Source organism: Saccopteryx bilineata, chromosome X (assembly GCF_036850765.1).
Source record: "Saccopteryx bilineata isolate mSacBil1 chromosome X, mSacBil1_pri_phased_curated, whole genome shotgun sequence".
NCBI lineage: Eukaryota > Metazoa > Chordata > Mammalia > Chiroptera > Emballonuridae > Saccopteryx > Saccopteryx bilineata.
In genome coordinates this window covers 137008739-137031024 of record NC_089502.1, presented here as the reverse complement: position 1 = coordinate 137031024, position 22286 = coordinate 137008739, and the positions used below count along the sequence as shown (strand labels likewise).

At 40.8% G+C, this 22286-nt stretch overlaps 1 long non-coding RNA gene across 1 annotated transcript in view; it reads right to left on the bottom strand.

Annotated features, from left to right (window-relative positions):
• LOC136316708 (uncharacterized) overlaps positions 1–22286 on the bottom strand; it is a 34490-nt gene that overhangs the window by 8091 nt on the left and 4113 nt on the right. The window lies entirely within an intron of this gene.

Sequence of the window (22286 nt, the reverse complement as noted above, 5' to 3'; positions counted from 1 at the left end):
ACATACCAGGAAAGAAATGTTGTCATGAATTGGAAGGTGAACACCTGAAATAAAAAATCGCAACTGTAGGTGCAAGTAAACCAATGTAGAAATAGTCCCGAGCAGTTCCTGCATGTACATGAGTCTGCAGGTTTGTAGATGAGGTTGCCAGCAGTGACAGAAGACTGTTTATGCAACAAAGGATGAGTCCCAACAATCCATTCTGGGAAGAAGAACAGTAGGATGGTGTCAGCCAGCCTTTACTTAGAAGAAGGTGAGGTCAAAATTCAGCTGGGCTGAATGACATTCAATGATGGGATAGAAGGCCCTGGCCGGTTGGCTCAGCGGTAGAGCGTCGGCCTAGCGTGCGGAGGACCCGGGTTCGATTCCCGGCCAGGGCACACAGGAGAAGTGCCCATTTGCTTCTCTACCCCTCCGACTTGCTTTCCTCTCTGTCTCTCTCTTCCCCTCCCGTAGCCAGGGCTCCATTGGAGCAAAGATGGCCCGGGCGCTGGGGATGGCTCCTTGGCCTCTGCCCCAGGCACTAGAGTGGCTCTGGTCACGGCAGAGCGACGCCCTGGAGGGGCAGAGCATCGCCCCCTGGTGGGCAGAGCGTCACCCCCTGGTGGGCGTGCCGGGTGGATCCCGGTCGGGCGCATGCGGTCTGTCTGACTGTCTCTCCCTGTTTCCAGCTTCAGAAAAATGAAAAAAAAAATGATGGGTTAGAGCCCACTGGGAAAGAGAACTCATTCTCAGTAGGAACCATCACAAAAACGCTCAAATGATACATCAATAAGGAGTTAATATCCAGAATTTATAAGTAATTTATATAATATAACCCCTCAAAATAAACAACCTAATTTAAAAAACGGGCAGAAGACCTAAATGGACATTTCTTCTCCCAAGAGGATGTACAGATGTCCAACAGACATATGAAAAGATGCTCAACATTACTAATCATCAGGCAAAGGCAAATTATAACCACAATGAGATATCACCTCACACCTGTCAGAATGGCAATCATCAATAAATCAACAAACAACAAGTGTTGGTGAGGATGTGGAGAAAAGGGAACCCTCGTGCACTGTTGGTGGGAATGCAGACTGGTGTAGACACTGTGGAAAGCAGTATGGAGTCACTTCAAAAAATTAAAAATAGAACTGCCTTATGACCGGCGATTCCACTTCAGGGAATATATCCAAAGAAACCCTAAGCACTAATTTAAAACAATATATGCGACCTTATGTTCATTGCAGGGCTATTTATAATAGCCAAGATATGAAGGCAACCTAAGTGCCTATGAATAGGTTATTGGATAAAGAAATGTGGTACAAATGCAATGGAATATTAATTGACCACAGAAAGAAAGAATGAAATCTTGCCATTGGTGACAACATGAATGGATGGATCTAGAGGGTTATTATGCTAAGTGAAACAAGTAGGACAAAGAAAGACAAATACTGTATGATCTCATTTATATGTAGAATCTGAAAAAAAACCCCAAAAAATAAATAAGCAAAACAAAATAGAAACAGATCCACAAAGAGAACAAGCTGATGGTTGCCAAAGGGGTTGAGGTAGAGGGATGGGGATACATTTTTTTAAAGCCTACCTTTTAGAAAACTCAGCAGGAGATACATAGTCAACAACTGTTTTGTCGACCAAGAATTTATTTGCCTTTTTGGTAAAGCAATACTCATCAAGTCTCCAGATACTCCCCTGGGGTAGCCCATCAATTACTCCTGGACAATGTTTGCCGGGCATTTCTGGCTGGCCCTCACCACTTTTTACAGTCTTGAAGCCTCTGATTGGTCAGTATGTCCATCTCTTTCTCTTTTCTCTAGCCCTAGTGATGGGTTCAGGAATAAGGTGTGACCCAGTGGGAACTATTGAGAGACAACCTACTTTTTCTAGGGCTTCTTGGGGAGAGAACAGTGCCCTTTGCTCCTCAGCCTAAATCTGAAAGGCTATAGAGTATGTTGAGGCTAGGGCCGGCACTTGAAGCCGCAAATTGAAAAGCACTGGGAATGCAGACCCAGGAGATGGTGAGAAGGAAAACTTTGAACCCAGTCTTGTTCACCTGGACAAGATAGTGTGTGAAGTGCTTCTGAGACCAATGGGCATATGGATCACCTAGGGCCGTGGTCAGCAAACTCACTAGTCAACAGAGTCAAATAGCAACAGTACAACAACTGAAATTTCTTTTGAGAGTCAAATTTTTTAAACTTAAACTATATAGGTAGGTATATTCCTTATCGAGGTAGCGCCCGCACGTGGTATTTTGTGGAAGAGCCACACTCAAGGGGCCAAAGAGCCGCATGTGGCTCACAAGCCACAGTTTGCCAACCAGGGGTAGGGGGTCCTGTTAAAATGCCAGTCTGATTTAGCATATCTAGGAGAGAGCCTGAGACTCTGCATTTGTAGTAAGCTTCTAGAGGACATGTACACTGCTGGTGTGCAGACTATACTCGGAGTAGCAAGGATGTAAAATGCACTGACCCTCTGTTCATAATCTGTTACAGGAACCAGTAGTTCCAACCAGGCAGGGCTGAAATGGCTAATTCAGTTGGGGGGGCTGCTCCTGATGCCAGTGCTGAGCTTAAAGTATGGAGAACAAAAATCTCATATGCTAAGCTTTCACCTCGAGGCACAGATCCAAATCAAAGATTTTTTTATAACATGCTTTAAAATTTTTTCTCTCTTATAGTAGTAGGAACAGTAGGAATAAAATATCCAAAAATCTAACTCAGGCTTTGAGTCAATCAAATCCAAGTTTACCTGGTGAATTATAGTACCAGTTGAATTCATAACCCTGCCGGGTCTTTGATGAGAGTGCGCAGTGACCTGGAAAGAGTGCATTTCCAGCAGTTTGACGGAAATATCCGAAACACTTTTGAGAAGTACCCTAAATCACCAACCCCCTATGCAGTGCCTCCCAGCAGGCCTCCTGTGGGTGTAGAACAGGTCCCACCCATGCTTAGAGAAACTGTTACTTCCTCGCCTGAGTGCAAGCCCCTGTGGAATGAGGTTAACATTCTGTACCCTACCAGTCAGTGGCACTCAATCAATAACCATAACCAGATGACAGCATGCCCTGGGAGGAGGGCTGAGTACAGATCCAAACTCAGGAAGAGAAGACCTTTAGGAATTTGTTAAATTATATGAGCAAAACGCCTGCCTTGTGGTGGTGCAGTGGATAGAGCGTCCTTCTGGAACACTGAGGCCACCAGTTCAAAACCCTGGGTTTGCCCACTCAAGGCACATATGACAAGCAATCAATGAACAACTAAAGTGAAGCAACTATAAGTTCATACTTCTCGTTCCTCCCCCCATCTCTCTCCTCTCTCTGTAAAATCAATAAATAAAATATTAAAAAAAATTTAATTATAAGAGCAAAAATTAGGTAGATTTGTACAAACAGATCTTCAGGATTTTGAACCCAAAGAGAAGAAATATAAAGGAAAAATAAAAAGAATTTAATTGAAAGTAAAACAACACATATTTCAGTATGGAAATGCTGCGGCATAACTACTGGAGAAGACAGTCTGGAGTAGTCAGATAGTTGCCCCTATTACCAAAGATGCAACAGCTCTAAATCCTCAAATACTGCTGGGTGCAGGTGTGTTATGTTAGCAATACATGCCTATATTAGTATTAGCTTGCTATTGTTGCTGTAACATATTAACGCACACTTAGTGGCTTTTTAAAAAACAACACAGATATATTGTTTTAGTTCTGGAGGTCAGAGTCTGAAATTGGTGTCACTGGGCTGAGACCAAGAGGTCAGCCAAGCTGGATTCTTTTCTAAAGGCTCTAGAGGAGAATTCATTTCCTTGCCTTTTTCAGCTTCCAGAGGCTACCACGTTCCTCAGCTCATGTCCCTCTTCTCCATCTTCAAAGCTGGTGATCCTATCACTTGAACCTCTGCTTCCTATCACATTTCTTTTTAAACTTTCCTGCAGCCCTCCTTCCCTTATAAAGACCCTTGTGATTAAATTGGGAGCACCATGTTATCCAGGGTTATCACCCCATCCCAATATCCTTCATCACATCTGCAAAGTCCCTTTGGCCACGGAAGATAACATATTGACATGTTCCGGGAATTAGGAGTATAATCAACTATTGTTGGGCTTTCTAGTCTTCCGTAGGACTTCCAGGCTAGAATGCCCATTTCTCAGAGCCTTTTGGATCCTTCTTCCACCATCTTCTATGGCAATTCTGTCATGTTTACTTGTCTTGGCGCAGGCCATTGTTTTCTTCAAGCTTTCAAAACCCATCATAATTGTGTGCCAGCATGGTGTCCTTGCATCCTTGCCAGTGTCAAACCCTGCACCACAGGACAGTGCTCCAAAATCAGTACACTCTCTTTAACCCAACCTTTCACTCCCCCCCCCCCATGAACCAGCACCCTGATGATGAGTCATCACACCCTAGCAGATTCATAGAAAACTCTGAATTGAGAATTTCACTTTTTGGTTTACAATGTTTGCAAGATGATTGCTCTCTCTATAAGTAGAGACTAGCTTGAGCTCCTGTGCCCTCATTTTCTATAGCATTGACACTGCAATTATCTAAGTCATGTTAATCAGACAACATTGTGACACATAGTTGGCTCAATCATTAGCTTTGGGATATTGGAATAATAATAAAACTCCCATAAACCTCAGTTTCCTTACTTCATAGGAATATTGTGATGATTAAATTAGATCATGGACATATGTAAAAAACCTAGAACATTCCTTGACATGCATAAATTGTACTATTATTAACAGGTTTTAGGTGGCCCTCTAACAGAAGGCAAAAGAGACAGAAACAAGTATTTCCTATGTTTAAGCATGTATACATCTGTTTCCTCACTTAACAAATGTTTGTTAAATGCCTACTATGGGTCAGGCATGATTCTCGGTTCTTGGTATATATCAGTAAACATACCAGACAATATCCTGTGCCATTATGGAGCTAACATTCTATTTATTTAGCACCCATTCTATGTAAGACATTAATCCCATTAGTCACAAATATAAATGGGAATTTTCCCTGATTAAAGGAGTTTCTATTCCATTATCTTAAAAGCTTACAAAACACCCTCTGAAAAGAATGCCACTTAATAACATATAAAATGTTCTTGGCAATCGGAATTTAAGGTAGTGGGAAAATGCTAATTTAGATATCAGAGAATCCAGGTCCTAGCCCTATCTTGCTTCTAACTTCTTGTATTATCAATTATACTCTGAACTTCAGTTTTCCCACCAGTGAAAATGAGAGTAGGGTCTCAAAGGTATTTTCAGCAATAAAGTTACACTTTCTATATGTCTACAGTAACCAGACTAGCAAGACAGGCCATGTTTATGTAGACTAGAAAAATACACTTTTTCAGAGTTAATATAACCACAGATACTACTGTCACATATAACTTAAACTGAAATGCAACCTTGTAGGGGAGTAAAGGGCGCCCTCGGGTTATGACAGTCTTGACATAATGTTACATGTTTATGACACTCACTCCCATAAAAATTTTTAAAAATTGAGACGTGAATGTTTCAGCGTATGCTGTTAGCATTGTACTTATGGCCTATGTGGGCAAACTAGTTTGGCCACACAGCGGAAGAATACACACTACAGTACAGTATGTTTATGTCATTTTCCTTTTTCTGTGGCTTAGTTGTGTTTTTATGTTCTAGATTATGATTTTTCAACTGTGTTAAGATAGGTAAGTGACTTAAGCTAGGGTGTGTTTCGACTTATACCAAAATTCGGGTTATGTCACTATTGTAGAAATGGAACTATGCCGTAACCCAAGGACCCCCTGCACTTAATTTTCTACTGAATATAGAAAAAGCAGCAGTTTGTATTATCTCAAAAGCAGAGTATAAGACAGGAGATAATCTCAGCAGAACATTGTAATTTGCTTCAGAGGGAAATCACAAGAAATTGTCGTATGAGAAAAGGACAGTGAGATGGAGGAAAGCCAATGTGGGGTGCATTAATGAAGTTGCTATTGTAGCAATTAAGACCCATTCTCATCAGGACTTCTGAGAAAAGATAAAATTCCTGCCAGAATAATCCATCTAAAGGAGCATTTTCCACTGGGTCTCACCCCTGACTGATTGAAGACTGCCCCAATCAGTTGACACTGATTGAAGATGTCAACAGCCTCACCTTCTAAGCCCAGAAGACTTCCACAGCTTCAGTTTCACAAAAGCCATAACACAGAAAGCAAGGTTTAAGGTGTGACACTGTTATGGGTTGAATTGTGTCCCCCTAACCTACCTCCAAATCTTTTATGTTGGAGTCTTAACCCCCAGCACCTCAAAATGTGACCTTATTTGAACATAGGGTCTTTACAGAGGTAACCAAATAAAATGAAGTCATTAAGGCAGGTCCTACTCCAATATGACTGGTATCCTTACAAAAAGGGTGAAATTTGGACACACATACAAGCACACAAGAATATCATGTGAAGATTGGAGTTATGCTGCCACAGGCTAAGGAATTGTCTGAAACTAGAAAAGAAGCCTAGAATATACCCTTCCCTAGCCTTTCAGAGAAAGCTTGACCTGGCAACACCTGGATCTTAAATTTCTATCCACCACAACTATGACACCATAAATTTCTGTTTGTAAGCCACTCGGTTAATGGTACTTTGCTACCACAGCCTTCACAAACTGGTACACTCTTGTGAAGAATTTGAGCATGCACAGAACTATACAACACAGCTATGGCTAAAATTAGATGCCTGCAAGGGAGGTGACATGGGCACTAAAGACATCTTCTACAGAGTTTCTAGAAGATGGTCATGTTGGCACTGAGAGGTTATCCTGTTGTTTCTCAGCAAACCCTAAAGAAAGGGTGAGAAAGCTATGACTTTCAATGGCTAAAACTATAACCTGGACTGTCAAAAAGCATGTTCTATCTGTTCATCACATTTGAAGCTACAATCAACTCTCCTATTATCCTCTCCATTGTTAATATCTCTTTTCTTCCTCAGGCAACCATTGAGATTCCATGTTCTCTTTTACATGAACCAATTACATTTGTTAATACATTTGAAAAAGGGACATTTTAATAGCCTGATTTCCAGAGCAGCTTCCATCCCATCGAGGGTAAGAATGACAAAAACAAAAGATGGATGACAACTGTATTATACCTAACAATCTTATATTTATATTCATAATATTTTATATTGGAAAAGGTTTAAAAATTGTCCTAAATTCACTAAATATGTCATGGAACTGGCGAGAAAATTGGGATCATGGGTTTTGCCCTAAAATGTGAGATTCTTTATCTAGGTCAGGAATATCTTGCTAAAAGCACTGCTCTCAGACACTGTCATTTTGTACTTTCCTTCCAAAAGCATCCATCTCTAAAGAAATGTGTGCACAGATTAGCAAGAGGACTGTCTCAAGACATTGAATATGTTTGATCTGAAGAAAAAGCAAGGTTCTCCATGGAAGCTAGTCACATTATCATGCCCTACTTTGGTTAGAACTCGACTCTCCCTCCCCATCTGGCTGACCTGTCCCTCCCTGAAACTAAGCAATTTCCTGGGATGAATATATAATGCTCTAAGTCTATCCATGTTGTCATAAATGGCAAGATTCCACTCTTTTTAATGACTGAACAATATTCCCTTGTATACATACATACCACATTTCCTTTATCCATTCATCTACTGATGGACACTTTGGTTGTTTGCAAAATGAGGTATTAAAAGTCCCTAACTAGTATCGTACTTCTGTCTGTTACTCCCTTCAGATCTCTTAGTATTTGCTTAATATATTTAGGTGCTCCAATATTGAGTAGATATATAATTATAATTTTTATATCCTCTTGATGAATTGATCACTTTACCATTATATAATGACCTTTGTCTCTTATTACAGTATTTGACTTAAACTCTATTTTATCTAATGTTAAGTATAGTTACCCCTGCTCTCTCTTTTAGTTTCTATTTGTATGGAATATTATTTTCCATTCCTCACTTTCAGCTTATCTCTGTCCTTGAAGCTGAAATAGTCTCTTGCAGACAGAATACAGTTGAATCTTTTTGTTTTGTTTTGTTTTTTATCCATCCAGTACCTTTTAATTAAACTCCACTTACATTTAAAGTAATTCTTGATAGGTAAGGATTTACTATTGCCATCTTGTTAGTTGTTTTCTGGCTGTTTTTGTAGTCTCTTTCCTCTTCTCTTGCTGTCTTCCTTTGTGAGGTGATAATTTTCCCTAGTGGTATATTTCGATGCCCTTCTCTTAATATTACATGTACCTACTATAGAATTTTTCCCTGTGGCTTATTTGAAATATAGATATAACAGTCCATTTTAAACTAACAGGAACTTAATTTTTATTGCATACAAAACTCCTATCCTTTTACTCGTATTCCAACATTTTATATTTTTGATGCCACAATTTACATCTTTTTGTACTGTGTATCCATTAATAAATTTATTGTAATTACAGTCAATTTAATCTTTTGTTCTTCAACCTTTCTACTAGAGTTAAGTGGTTAACACCCACCATATTATAGCATAGTGCATTTGATTCTGACTGTATACATATCTTTACCAGTGTGTTGTATTTTCATATGTATTCATATTGCTAGTTAGTGTACTTTCATTTCAGCTTGGAGACAGACTTTCAGCATTTCCTGTGAAACATGTCTAGTGAAGATGAGTTCTCTCAGCTTTTGTTTATTAGAAGTTTTTATATTACCTTCACTTCTGAATGATAACTTTGCTGGGTAAAATACTCTTGGCTGCCAGTTTTTTCTCTTTCAGCACTTTGAATATAGCATCCCATTCTCTCCTGGCCTGCAAGGATTCTGCTGAGAAATCTTGTGATAGCTTTATGGAGGTTCCTTTAAATGATGAAATTTTTTTCTCTTGCTGCTATAAAAATTCTCTTTGTTGCTTATTTTAGACAGCTTTTTATAGAGTGTGTTAGAGAAGGATGTTTTAGATTGAAATCTTGGGGTGCATAGTAGTTTCATGTACTTGGATTTCCAGATCTCTCCTCAGGTTTCAGAAGTTCTTAGCCATTATTTATTTAAATAAGCTTTTATCCCTTTGTCCTTCTCTTTTTTTCTTCAGGGCCTCCAGTGACATACATTGTTTCTCTTAATAGTGATGCTAAGGACCACAGGCTTTCCTCACTTCTTTTCATTCCTTTTCTTTTTGTTCCTTCAATTGAATAATTTCAAATGATCTATCTTCGAGCTGACTGATGCTCTCTTCTCTTTAGTCCTGGTGACTATTGAAGCTCTCTGCTGAATTTCAATCCAATCATTGTTTCCATCAGCTCCAAAATTTGCTTTTTTGTTTGCTTTATATCTTTTTGATGAACTTACAATTTTGTTCTTGTACTGTTTTTCTGATTTCATTTAATTGTTTATTAGTGTTGTCTAGTAGTTTTCTGAGCAATCTTAGAACAATTACTTTGAATTTTTTGCGAGACAATTTTTTTGTCTCTACTTCTTTCAGGTCAATTAGTGGAAATTTACTGTGTTTCTTTGGTGGAGTCATGTTCCCCTGATCCTTTGTGATCCCTGAAGCCTTCCATAGGTATCTGTACATTTGAAGAAGCTGTCAGTCACCTATTACAGACTTTACTGGCTGAATTTAGTCCTTCACCTATGGGTGGGGTTGTGATGGAGCATGCTGTGACCCTGAGTATAGTGATGCAAAGTGCAGGGGTGTGTGGTGACTCTGGATATGGGGGGCTGTAGTGACTCATTGACTCAGGCTACTGAGGTCCACAGCATTGACAACTGCATGGTCCTTGGTAAGTACCATGGAGGGTTCACAGAGGTTACAAAGGTTACAAAGGACACTGCTAAAATATGTCTTGTGTATAAGCAGATGAATGCTATGCCTCAGTTTATATGGAGCCAGGCAATGGTCCAAGTTGAAGAGTCAAAAGTCAGAACAGGTAGTGGAAGTGGAGAGGAAGAGAACAGGTTATATTTTTAAAAGTATTTTAGAGGTATAATCAAGAGTTTGTTAACTGGCAGATCCTTGGGGATAAAAACTAAGAATAAGGAAAATGAAAGATGATGCACAAAATTTTGAGTTGAGTAACTATTGTTGCTTTTATTTAAACTAAACAATATCAGAGGCTATGCCCTGGATGGATAGCTAGGTTGACAGAGTGTTGGCCAAAACACAAAAGTTGCTGGTTCAATCCCCAGTAAGGGCACATACAGGAACAGATCCATGTACTTCTCTCTCTCTCTCCACCTTCCTCTCTATCAAAATAAATAAATTTTAAAAAATTTAAAAAAATAATACCAGAGGATAGAAGATGAAAAGAAAGATGAGAAATTAAGTCACTATATTAAAGATGCCTTTGTGAGATGTCTTTGAGATATGTAGTTGAAATCACTGATTTGAATCTAAAGAGGAAAGTGGGGCTGCATATATTTAGAAATCATCTATGAACATGGAAAATGATAAATATGCCACCATAATAAATGTTTTTAAAATTATCTAATGTCCATGACAACTCTGAGCTATACATTATTTTCTACTGATGAGGACACTGAGATTCTGAAAGACCAAATACCAAAAGCCACATAGCTAATAAGTGGTAAAACCAGGATTCAACTAACCCTCACTAAATCCAAAGTCCATGTTCTTTCCGCTGTGTCTTGCTGAACCTTCCTAAGTCATGGTAGTCAATGAACTCTTCCAGGAAAAGCCTGTATAGTGAAGAGAGAATAGGCACAATATTGGGTGTGACAGAAAAATCCAATGAAATTGATTTGTAGTTTACATTCTAAACGAACAGTGTAATAAAGGGTGTGACTGAGAGGAATAGTAGCTACCTGCTACAGTGGTTCTCATCCTAGGGAAAACTTCATCAGGCTCTTTGGGTGCCTTTTTGACTTTGCAGAATAAAGAGAAGTCAAGAAGACTCAGGTAGCAATAAGAGAAAGAGTTCCTGGATCTCCAGCTTCTCAGTTTTAGTATGATGCTTCAAATGCTGTCAAGTGGTCATTAGGTTGCCAAATTGACAGTTGATTACCAATCAGACATATCTCTATTTTAAATGTAATACATTTGTAGCTTGTTTTACCATGCCTCTGAAGAAGAGGCTCTAACTTTCATCTAAGTTTTCTTTTTCAACAAAAGAAAATACAAATTTTGGGGTAGACACTGACAAAGACTAACTATTGTCCATTAAATATTTTAGAATATTTCAAAATTAATGCATTCACTCATATATTCAATGAATCTTTTTTTGTTTATTTATTTATTTTACAGAGACAGAGAGAGAGTCAGAGAGAGGGATAGATAGGGACAGACAGGCAGGAACAGAGAGATGAGAAGCATCAATTATTAGTTTTTTCATTGCGACACCTTAGTTGTTCATTGATTGCTTTCTCATATGTGCCTTGACCGTGGGCCTTCAGCAGACCGAGCAACCCACTACTTGAGCCAGCGACCTTGGGTCCAAGCTGGTGAGGTTTGCTCAAATCAGATGAGCCCGCGCTCAAGCTGGAGACCTCAGGGTCTCAAACCTGGGTCCTTCCACATCCCAGTCCGATGCTCTACCCACTGCGCCACCACCTGGTCAGGCTATTCAATGAATCTTTATTAGAAAGACACTCTGCCCTTGCCTTCTAGGAGACTGCAGTTCAGCTGGGGAAAGAGTTCAATCTTTAAGGGTCTTAAATCATGAGCAGTTTCAATGGAAGAAAGCCAGAAGAGAGGGAGCAGAGAAGATGCAGACCAGCCCTTGAGGAAAGGAGGAGATAATATGGTTCAGAGCACAGATGGAAATATTAGTCTGAGAAAAAAAGGACATCATTCTTCAAGAATAACAGCCGGAGGAGAGGCAAGATTGCATATGAAAGTAGTTTGATGACAAGAAAATTGATGAAATTTATGTCTAGTGTCTTCTATTATTTTTCCTGTGGAATTTTACTCTGAAGACCAAGAGGAAAGATTCAAACCAGCACAGAAATTTATAACAATATTATGTCTTTCACAGGGCCTTTAACCTATCCCAAACACAAAGATGTCTATACCCAAATATGAAGTAACAGAATTACTGGACCTAGGAACTGCGGGATTTCAGAGTGCACAAAGGAGAGAGCCATGTCAATGTCACAGGGTTCAGGTATGAAGCTCACTAATGGATATAAAGAAAAAACTGGAAAATATCAAAAAGCAAAGAAGTGGTAGCACTACGGATCTGTTGCTTCAGCTAGACATCAGACAGGTCCCTTATAATACAAATAAGTGGTCAAGATCCCTTTGATCTTCATGATATTTACTGACAGAAGAGTAAGGCAGTGCTCTTTAAGTTTGACTGCATATTAAAATCACTTAATGTGGTAGTAATCTATTGCTATATAACAAATTACCACACAATCCTAAAATAACAAGCATTTATTATCCCACACAGTTTCTGTGGATCAGGAATTTTGGAGTAGCTTAATTAGTGGTCTGGCTCAGCAGCTGTCATAAGGTTTCAGTCCAGATGTTAACTGAGGCTGCCACCATCTCGGCTTCACTGAGATTTCCAGGATGACTCTCACGTGGCTATTGGCAGAAGGCTGTATTAGTAAGGGTTCTCCAGAAAGGGAACCAAAAGAATCTAAATACATATAAAATAACAAGTTGCTTTACATGATTGTGGAGATTGAGAAGTCCCAGATCTGAAATCAGCAAACTGAAGAGCCAAGACAGTTGATGGTGTAGTTCCAGTCCAAGTTCAGAAGTATGAGAAGCAGGAGAGCTAATGGTGTCAGTGCTAGTACAAAAGCCAGCAGGTTTGAGACACCCCTCAAAAAACACACACACACACACACAAAAACCCCAGATGTTCCCATTCAAGTAAGAAGGCAGGAAAAGAATGATGTTGCAGCTCAAGGACTTAGACAAGAAGAGTTCTCTCTTAGTCTTGTTCTGTTTAGGTCTTCAATTGATTGGATGAGGCCCACCCACATTAGGGAGGGCAATCTTCTGCACTTAGTCTACCCATTCAAATGTTAATCTCACCAAGAAACACCTTCACAGACACACCCAGAATAATATTTGACCAAATGTCTGGGCACCCTGCAGCCTAGTCACGTTGACACATAAAATTAACCACAAAGGACTCAGTTCCTCACAATATGGGACTCTCTATAGGGTTGGTTGAGTGTCCCCATGGCCATGGTAGCTGGCTTCTCCCAAAACCAGAAGGAAGGCTTCCTCTCTTGTATGTATGTATCACCTAGCTTTGGAGGTCACTGCTGCCATATATGCTCATTAGAAACAAGTCACTCTCAAGAAGGAAGGAAAATTTTACCTATTAAGAAAAGGAATATCAAAGAATTTATGGATATATTTTTAAACCACCATATCTGGGGAAACTTAGAAGAAAACTGGCTCCTAATTATCACCCCTAGACCTTCTGATTTAATTGATCCGGGATTTTTAAAAAAGCTCTCCCTGTAATTCCAATGAGTGGCCAAGCACTTCCTCCATCATTTGCATCCACACTTGTGTTTCTTAATACTCTAAGTGCTCAGCAAGCAAGTACGTAACCCTGTGATTTGCATGATATGCTGCACCATATAATGCAAGTGGGTGTGAAAACTTCCTTTGATAGAGAATTCAATTTCATTAAAGAAAATTTTAAATTCAAAACACTTTTCTTAAAATAAAAAATAAGCAGTATGTCTTACATAGAGGTATAATACTCAAGAGAAGAGCATTTAATACCTAGCATTTTCAAAATCATATATATTACAAAGCAAGGATATAAAATAAAACAAATACAGTTAAAGTCCTCACTTAACTTCATCAACAGGTTCTGTGACGTTAAGCAAAGCAATGTATGATGAAACTAATTTTACCATATATAGATTGACATAAACATGAGTTAAGTTCTAACAGCATCTCACCAACATCATAACGAAATTACATTATTTGAAGATCTGCTATACAAGATACAGCTGGCTAAGCCGGAAGTTTAAAACATATTTATATAACATATATATATAGCCTGACTAGGTGGTAGTGCAATGGATAGACCATCAGCCTGGGACACTGAGGACCCAGGTTTGAAACCCTGAGGTCACTGGCTTGAGGGCAGGTTCACCAGCTTGAGCACAGGGTTGCCAGCTTGAGAGTGGGATCACAGACATGACCTCATGGTTGCTAGCTTGAACCAAAGGTCATTGGCTTGAGCCCAAGGTTGCTATCTTGAGCAAGGGGCCACTGTCTCAGCTGGAGCTCTCCAGTCAAGGCACATATGAGAAAGCAATCAATGAGCAACTAAGGTGCCCCAATGAAGAGTTGATGCTTTTCATCTCTCTCCCTTCCTGTCTATCTCTATCTCTCTCTCACTTGCTAAATATATATATACACACACATAACATACATATATATAGATAATAGGGTAGCAATAACCAGAGGGAAAGGGGCAGAGTAGAGGTAGGGGGAGGGGAGCATAGGGGGATTGGGAGTGGTAAGACTTTGCATGGGGTGGGGGGGCATGATGCAATGTGTAGAGGGTGTTATATTGAGTGGGATACTTGAAAGCATGTAAACACAATAAATTTTTAAAAACATAAATAAAAGCATAAGTAAAAAATACTGAGTTTTACAAAGAATCAGATAGTCATTGATAATTTATGATAGAATCTAACTTTGGAAGTGTAATGGTTAGTTTTATTTATCAACTTGGCTAGGGTACAGTACACAGTTTTTTAATCAAAAACGAATTTATATGTTGCTGAGAAGGTCTTTCATAGGTAAGATTAACATCTACAGTCAGTTGACTTTAAGTAAAAAAGACTACCCTCTACTTGTGGTTGGGTCTCAACTAATCAATTGAAGGCCTTAAAAACAAATACTGAGGCTCCTCAAAGGCAATGTCATTCTGCCTTGAGACTATAACATACACTCTTGCCTGAGTTTCCATACTGCCAGACAGCCCTACAAATTTTGGACTTGCCAGCAACTACAAACATGTGAACCAATTCCTCAAAATAAATCTATTCATATACATATATGTATGTGTGCGGATATGAATACAGATGTAGATATGGATACAGATATAGATAAATATATTTGTATATATTGCATTAGTTCTGTTTCTTTGAAGACCCCTGACTGATACAGACTTCAGTACTTGGAAGTGGGGTATGCTGTAACAAACATCTGAATATGGCAATGGGCTTGGAACTGGGGGATTCTAAGGAGCTTGATTAAAAGCCTAGTTGCCTGGAAGAGAGAGGTGTTTGCAGGAATATGGGCATTGGAGATGATTCTGGTCAAGGCTAAGATGGAAGAGTGGAATTCAGTAAAAAATCTGTTATCTCAGAGAATGCAATACACCATCCTGAACAGGATGCGGGTAGAGATATGAACATTAAGAGTGCTTCTGGGGGCCCTGGCCGGTTGGCTCAGTGGTAGAGCGTCGGCCTGGTGTGCGGAAGTCCCGGTTCGATTCCCGGCCAAGGCACACAGGAGAAGCGCCCATCTGCTTCTCCACCCCCCCCCCCTCCTTCCTCTCTGTCTCTCTCTTCCCCTCCCGCAGCCAAGGCTCCATTGGAGCAAAAGATGGCCCGGGCGCGCTGGGATGGCTCCTTAGCCTCTGCCCCAGGCGCTAGAATGGCTCTGGTCGCGACAGAGCGACGCCCCGGATGGGCAGAGCATCGCCCCCTGGTGGGCAGAGCATCGCCCCATGGTGGGCATGCCGGGTGGATCCCGGTCGGGCGCACGCGGGAGTCTGTCTGACTGCCTCCCTGTTTACAGCTTCAGGAAAATACAAAAAAAAAAAAAAAAAAAAAAAAAAGAGTGCTTCTGGGGAGGTCTCAGATGGAAATGAGGGAAATGTTACTGGACACTGGAAAAAATGCAATCTTTCTTAGAAAGTGGCAAAGAACTTGGTTGAATTGGGTCATAGAGTTTTATGGAAAGTAGAACTTGTAAGAGATGAACTTGATATTTGAAAAGAGTCCCAAAGAAAATGTGGAAGGCTTTGCCTGGTTTCTTCTTGCTGCTTATAATAAAATTGAAGGAAAGAGAGAAATTGAGAAAATTGTTAAGCAAATAGAAACCAGCACTTTATTTGGAAAATTCTCATTCTATTTAGATATGACTAATGAATCCAATTAGCCACCTTGGCATAACCCAGGCACAGAGGTGGCATTATCCAGAAAGAATCTGTAGAGAATATTCATGTCTAATTGCTCAGACTCCCAGGAATTTCACCCGGAGACTGACAAATTTTTGAGAGAATTTTGTACGAGAGAAAACACTATCCATCTGGATTGAAAGGCATCAAGAGAAGAACACCATGTAAGGATGAGAAGCATAGGGAAAATTCCATGTGAAGACGAAGGCAGACATTGGACTGATGTATCTACAAGCCAAGAAGGCCAAGGGTTATCGGCAACTACCAGAAGCTAGCAAGAGGCAAAGAAAGATCCTCTCCTAAGTACCTTCGAGAGAGCATGGCCTTGCTGACATCTTGATTTCAGGCTTCTAGTACCCCGAACTGTGAGAGAATAAATCTCTATTGTTTTAAACCACTCTTTGGTACTTTGTTACAATAGCACTAGGAAACAAATACAGTATCAAAAGTAGATAATGACTCACTGAAATGTCTTTTTGCATTGAACCTATATACAATATATTCTGTACCTGCTTGGGGAATAAGATATAAATGTTTTAACTAACTAAATAAGCAAATAATTTTACTTAAACTTGGCTTAAGACATATTTGAAAGTTATAGCACTTGCCATTTTGGCCTTTTTACATCTGCACTGATCTCTAATTTTCTCTTTTCCCCTCTCACATGGTTGTGAAAATACCAAACAATATTTTTGCAAGTGGAATCCAATGGAGTACAAACAACAGTGTTTTCTTGAGAAACATCACGCCTGGCCTGTGGTGGCGCAGTGGATAAAGCATCGACCTGGAAATGCTGAGGTCGCCGGTTCGAAACCCTGGGCTTGCCTGGTCAAGGCACATATGGGAGTTGATGCTTCCAGCTCCTCCCCACCTTCTCTCTCTGTCTCTCTCTCCTCTCTCTCTCCCTCTCTGTCTCTCTCTCCTCTCTAAAATGAATAAATAAAATTTAAAAAAAATTTAAAAAGAAAAAAGAGAAACATCACGACACATTAGTGAGGGATTTAAATTCTGCATGGGTTTTGTTTACACACTCAGCTACTAATTGTCAGTCAGTTCAATATGCACAGTGAACAACCACAGCAGTGGAAATTGCCAAAGCAGAAGCACCACACTGATTAGACTGATTCCCAGTGTGGCTTTTGGAAGCATTCTCAAATGGCCAACCCATAGTGCAGGCTTCCAAATCCCTGCACCCAAAGTTGCTGGGACCAAACGGTCATAGGTTGTTTCAGTATCTGAGTTCATGCTCTGTTAATTAGGCACCTGTATTCAGCTCTTGGGAAAGTCAAAACTGAGCTGCATTTCCTGTCTTCATCTACACAGAAGCAAATAATGTCTTTTTTTCATTCAACATCATTTCTTTCTAATATTGATGAGAAAGAAAATGAATCCCACATGGTGGCCACTGTTCATGTGGAGTGTGTACATTGTCCTCGTGTCTGTGTGGGCTCTCTCTGGGACTCTGGCTTCCTCCCACATGGCAGAGGTGTGAGTATGAGGTGAACTGCTGCGCACACATTGTCACAGTCTGAGCAGATGTGGGTGGGGGTTCCTGGCCCTGAGATGGAAGGGCGTCCCTTCCTGGATGGGTTCCCACCCTGTGTCCTATGCTGTCTTGAGGGGCTGTAGCTACCACAGCCCTGAACTAGAATAAGCTTGTTGAAAAAGAATTCTCTTCCTGATTTTTATCTATCTTTCTTAAATGCATGTATATCTCAGATTCACTGCAATGTTTCATGTTTAAGTGTACTGGATCATAACAAAAACTGTATGTCCTCCTGGGATCATAATTTTGAAAGCTTGAAAAACATAGCTCTGGTGCACAATCATGATTTCTAAACTCTTATAAGTCTAAAATGACCACTGGCCCCTCGCACAGTTAATACAGCCAACTCTCCTGTACATTTTATTAACACCATGTCCCCAGACCAACAGCACTGGTACATACTAGGAAAAATAAAAGAGCTCTAAAGACTCCAGTCTGTAGGAAATATAAAGAAAAGGGCAAAATGGACAATAAGAGGAAGAGCTCTGTGGCTTCCTGTCCTTTTAACTTCCCTGTGATGTCCTTGAAAGCTTGGGACTATGGCTACATGACGTGTCTTCTCTGTTGTGGCATGTTGAGGTGCTAGGGTAAAAAATAAATGGACCATGGATCCTCCTTAAGGTGCTCCCAGATTGGTAGCAAAGACAGACATTAAGATAACATCATAGCAAGGCAATGTTTTAAGTGCCTTGGTGAAGGTTAAGAAAATGGGGTAGCTGCTATCATGGGAAAGACCTGAGGACCTTAATGAAAGTGTTGGGAAAGCAAGGAGAGAATTAAAATAGGAGACTGAAGAGATAGAATCAAGAGAATTTGGAGACTAGTGAAGAAGCAGGAGAAGTCTTAGATAGCTCCCATCCTTCTCGGTCGGGTGTCTGGGAGGTGGTGGTACTATCCATCAGGACAGGGATGTGGGAGAAGAAACAACACCACGGGGTGAGGAAAATTCACTTGGGGCCAAGCTGAATCAATGTGCCTAGAGGATATGCTGGTGAATTAAGATGTCAGATAACTGTATATGGCGCTCTCTTTTGTTTTCTAAGCTAAAGTGCATTCAAACAACCCAAGAAATGTACAGGCCTTCAGTCAGTCAACCCCTTCCTTTAAAGTCACCAGGCAGTGGTTTCTACCACAGTCCTTGGAAATATGTTTCAGAGGGAGAAACAATTCAGTATGAAATGAATACAAGAAATTCTAGAAAAATTAGGGCACCAATGTTGGTATTTTCAGATCTAGGTACTGCTAAGACTTGAATAAACTCTCTTTATTCCAATATGACAACCAAGCTTCATTCTGAGTCAAGATATTTGCATTGGTGGAAACGAGTCAGTTAGCATTCCATGGCGCTGATCTCCTGAATTTGTCTTTGACTCCAAGAAACCTCCTGTTTTGTATACACCAAGAGTATCTGGTTACAAATGATTCAGGTTGGTGCTCTCCTTAAGGGAATGACTTTTATTCCTAGAGAGAAGATGTACAGATCAGCCAGGGATTTCAAGACCTTTCTGTCGATTAGCCACAGGTATGTATGGTGCTGGGCCAAAGCAGAGTTGCTACTTGGATTTCAGCAATAAACTTGCTGCTAGCAAATGTTATTGCAGAATAAGACTCCCATTTAGTCTATTGTCTTAAAGACTGCAGGAATTTCTTTCACCACTCAATATTTTAAATGATTATCATGTGTTTCTTTATCAATAAAAAAATTACATTTGGAAATGCCTTTGAGTTAAATGACCTAGGAATATTGTTTCGGGTGTGTACATGGGGCGGGGCGGGGCAGTGGGTGGAGGCAGAGGAGTATTAGGAAGAAGAAACGACTGCCAAGTTTTTGGGGGGAGGAAGGGGAGCATTGCGTAGACACTGCTAAAGTTAAAATAAGAAAAACATTAAAGTGTCAGAAGTGAAAATTTAGCACATTTCTGGCTCCAAATACCATCCTTCTTTTTCATCCATGGCACATAAAGATATAATTCTGCTGATATGGGTTAGATTTCACCCTCTTTCCCAAGTTCATTACTTACCTCGATCACTTTGCAGATTGTGCAAGAACAACCTGCCTCTGCAAATTTTGACAGGGTGCCTTGTAGAATGTAGAACAAACTCAAAATGCTAGGGTCTGCTTCTCAGCTCCATCCCACTTAACGGAGCTAAGATATCAAAGGCAAAATGGGGTTGGGCAAAAGGGATGAGACTTCTCCTATATCTCCCTAACCTACAGCTCCAGTCCTGATCACACCCAAAGTCCAGTCTTGACTTCTTAGTAGCTTTTATGTCTTTCTGTTCACTCAAACTCCATATGCTTAAAATTACATTGTATTCATCATCCCTTCTTCTCACCCTACAAACCACTACATCTCTCTCTGTCTTTGAGCCCACCCTTCCAGAAATTTTCCTAATCCCCCCAAAAGTAGATGAGTCTTGCTCATAGGCTACATGATTTGTTCTTTTTCTTTTTCTTTTTTTTCCTAAAGCTTGAAACGGGGAGAGACAGTCAGACAGACTCCCGCATGCGCCCGACCGGGATCCACCCGGCACGCCCACCAGGGGGCGATGCTCTGCCGCGACCAGAGCCACTCTAGTGCCTGAGGCAGAGGCCAAGGAGCCATCCCCAGCACCCGGGCCATCTTTGCTCCAATGGAGCCTCAGCTGCAGGAGGGGAAGAGAGAGACAGAGAGGAAGGAGAGGGGGAGGGGTGGAGAAGCAGATGGGAGCTTCTCCTGTGTGCCCTGGCTGGGAATCGAACCCAGGACCTCTGCACGCCAGGCCGACGCTCTACCACTGAGCCAACTGGCCAGGGCTGTTCTTTTTTTTTTTAAATTCTCCCATTGATATGAGAGTGGAAGAGAGAGAGAGAGGTGGGGAGGAGAAAGAGAGAGAGAGAAGCATCAACCTTTTGGTCCACTTAGTTGTTTCCCTTATTTACACATTCATTGGTTGCTTCTCATATATGCCCTGACCTTAAACCTGTGACCTTGGCATGCCAGGACGACACTCTACCCATTGAGATACCCAGCCAGGGCTACATAATTCATTCTTCACCAATTTTTCACCTCTTAATTTGTTTGTACCTTAGGACTGTCATGACCCTCAAGAATATTTCAAAGCAAGTATGCTAAATCTGTGGTGCCTGCAGCTGTGGGTCTACAGCCGTCTAATCAATATCTTCATGAGAGTGTAACTGATACCTCAAGCTAACCATTGCCATAACTAAATCCATTATTTCCCTCACTGTTCCCCCAAAGGGCTCTTCCTTCCTTGTTTCCTTACCTCAAAGGCTGCATCATGACCCCTGAACTGCTCCAGCCAGGTGCGTCCTCTCAATGACTCATCTGCCCATGCAGCTGCCAAGCCCCTCAATTCCACCTCCTCAATAGCTCCCACATCCATTTCACTCTGTTATCCCTGCCCTGCCACAGTCCAGGCATTTACATTTCTTATTAGAATAAAAGTCGTAACTGTTCTTCCTGACTCCACTCTGACTATGGCCCTCTGACCAAAGCCAGCCTGATCTTTCTGGATTGTAGTTTTGAACATAACATTCTCCTCCTTTGCATCTTTCAATAGCTTCCTTCTGACCACATGGTCCTTCCCAAGAGCTTTCCTTGTATCCTGAGCACTGTGATCCCATCAGCTTCAACTCAGTAACTCTCCACTCTCACATGTTCCTCCTCCTGACCACAAAGTGCACTCCCCCTTATGCTTCTCAAATGCTTTTTATTACTTTCTCCTTGTTCCAGAAACTAGAAACTCCCATTCTTAACAATGTGATCAGATTAAAGAAAACATTCATCTAAAGGGTGCCTACCTGAGTATATGGCCTTGGTTTGGCCAAATGTCTGGCTGGAGTTTATAAGATGAAAAAGCAGGACCAGGGGTTAAAGATTGGGAAAGTCCAATTGTAGTACATACTAGAGTAACAGTAATTATGGTTTCAAAGGAGTTGGGTGAAGTGAGTTTAACAGGGAGTGAGGGCCTGGGAAAGGAAGGAGGGGGATATGTGAGGAGAATGTGAAAAGGAGAGAGCCCAGAATCACAGTGATGTGATGCAGTCTGAAAAGAAAGATGTCCACTGAGCAACTCCCAGTGACGGGCATGACCACGGGACTCCTGAGTACTGAGGTGCTTGTGATTCAGTTTTACATGGCTTGTCTTGACTATTCTGAGTTGTGATGTTCTTCAATGTCCCCAATTCTTCCAAAAAAATCTATTACAGTAGCACTCCGTGCTAGTGTACAATAGTGCTCCAAACCAGACGTGGAACAGACATGGAGAGAGCATAGCTGATGTGGACAGAAGACACTGGCTACCATGGTTCAGGGGCAAGAGGGAAACAGGCCATAGTGTCAATGAACCACAAGAAATCAGAGGCACAGAACTGCCCAGACATCTTGGTCAGCATGTTGGGTTTTCTACCACCTCAGGGATTGTATCTCAGAGCAGTTTACTTGACAGCAGAGAAAAAGGAGACCCAATTCCCATAAGGTAGAAAGAACTAGGGACTCCCAGGCAGCTGACCCTTGGTTTATAGTTGGACCTCACTCAATGAAGTTATAGGATTACTATAAAGTAAATAAATTCTTTTGAGTAAGTAAATAAATGCAATAGTAAATATGCTAGTTTAAATGGA